Here is a 2,079-nt window from a genome sequence, read left to right on the forward strand (position 1 = left end):
TCACGAAATCACAAATGCTTTCAACTTTTTATGCCAGACTGCATCCTGCCATTTGTAAATACTCATGATGTGTGCCTGTACCTCTGTGTTCATCTGTGCAAGGCCCCCTTGGGAGAGTGCCAGGGTTAGCTTGCGATAACGAGAGAGCTGTTGTGCTAAAAAAACCGGAGGATTTTCTACTTGTCCCTTTGGGGGGTCTATATCACTTCTAGCTGCATGCATCAGTCGGGCTGACGAACCTTGGAAAGCTGGAATGTCTTCAATTTCAATAAAATGTTCCCCATTGGGCAATGAACTATTTTCAGGACATTCAAATAATTTCACGACTGCCTCTAGTAATGGGGCCCAAAGTGCTGCATAATTACCATTATACAAGTAGGATCTGCCAGCAAAACCACTGAGTCCAATGCACATATCTTGCGCTCTATTTCACCAGAGCCCTTTCTGTAGGTCAGGCACAATCAGTCTTTCAAAAACCATGCTAAACATTCCTGCCTGGAGGCTATCAATAATTTGTATGAGGCGTGCTCCTGAATGTTGGCAGGCAAACAAGCAAAGAATACCAAGAGAGATTTTACATATTTTTTTGGTTTTGCTTGAAGTCAAGCGCCTAAACATAATGGCAAAGATCTGATTCCAAAAACTGTTAAGGACTTCCTTGGGCATATGCAAAAGCATACACTGGACAAGAAGAACCCTTTATGGTCATTTGTCTTGGATGCTTAAGCTTGTTGAATACACCCCAAAAACAGCTTCCCAACTTGCATCTGACATTGGCCATGAGCCTTTTAATGTATGCTTGTAACAGCCTCACCATGGGCACCACATAGCCTGGTCTCTCCCCTAACACTGGCATTACTAAAAAAGGCAACAATGATAGGTAAGCCTCTGGAACTTCAGCTTTTTGTCTCTCCAGTAAGAGAGAAATTATCTGAAATATATAAGGGATAAGGCTATCAATCTCATTCTGCAAGATTTCCTGGAAGACTGGGAAGAGGTTCCTGTCAAACTCTCCTACAGCACCATCCACAGAATTACAGACAGTTTTGATGACCAGAGACAAAGTCTCAAATAATAATGGACGTAATGTGGTTTTGTGGGATTCTTTGCAACTTGTTGCAACTTGACAACAAGCTGAGGTACTACAAGACCAGCATGTTGCATTAAATCCCCTCTCGATGATGCTTGTCACTCTCATCATGGCTTCATTACATACTCATTCTGTTCTGAACCTGTATAGTCAGTGCCTCCAAGGAGGTTTGTGTAAAGCACTGCAGACTGAGGGTGAAACATCATTCTTTTGTACCAGGGCTGATTATTCAGCCTGAGAAGGAAGATCTTGTCAATGGCTGCTGCTGCATAGGTGTGCACAACAGGTGACTGGGCCGTTATGAGACGGGCAAGATCTGGGATGCACAATTGACAGCATCAAAGGGAAGAGCACTGCGAAAGCTGATGACATATTTGATGGCCTCAGCTTTCAGCACTGGTAGACGGTGACTGGAAATGCAAATATTAGTGTAAAACAAACTGTTTAAATATTTCAACACACTTCATTATTCTAAAAAACAATACTACAGTTAATGTTACTATTTGATAATCTATGCTTCCAGATATGATCTTTAAAGAGAATGCAGACCAAAATTGTAACTTACCATCTTGATTCTGTAACTCTGGAAGGATGTGATTTGATAGAATTCTGTGATGTTAACCAACTCATTAATCTGAGTGGCTCCATGACGAGCAGTATGTCCCTTGGCCGAAAGGGTTGTCACACGGTAAATAGCAGCTACTTTATTTCTCCAACACTCGTTTGGTTCTCTCCATATGTGGCTAACATGGACTGTAAAGATGGTTCATTAAATCATCCAATGGACTAAAAAATGCCTGGCTACTACTGAATCTATTATTATACAAATTGCATTTTTTTTTTCTTTAAAAAATTACCCAAAATACCACACATCCTCAAATCTCTATTCTTCTATCACCCCCAAATTTGTACAATAGTATCTTAAAAAAAAAATTTATAACAGTAACCTCTGTAAGTACAGTATGTCATATCATCATATGACATACTGC

The 2,079-nt window shown here is 40.5% G+C and overlaps 1 pseudogene; it reads right to left on the reverse strand.

Moving 5' to 3' along the window:
* Positions 1-28: 28 nt before the first annotated feature.
* Positions 29-2,079, reverse strand: part of LOC119585937 — a 2,822-nt pseudogene continuing 771 nt past the window's right edge.

The sequence above is a fragment of the Penaeus monodon genome, chromosome 20 (genome assembly GCF_015228065.2).
Source record: "Penaeus monodon isolate SGIC_2016 chromosome 20, NSTDA_Pmon_1, whole genome shotgun sequence".
In the NCBI taxonomy this organism is placed as follows: domain Eukaryota; kingdom Metazoa; phylum Arthropoda; class Malacostraca; order Decapoda; family Penaeidae; genus Penaeus; species Penaeus monodon.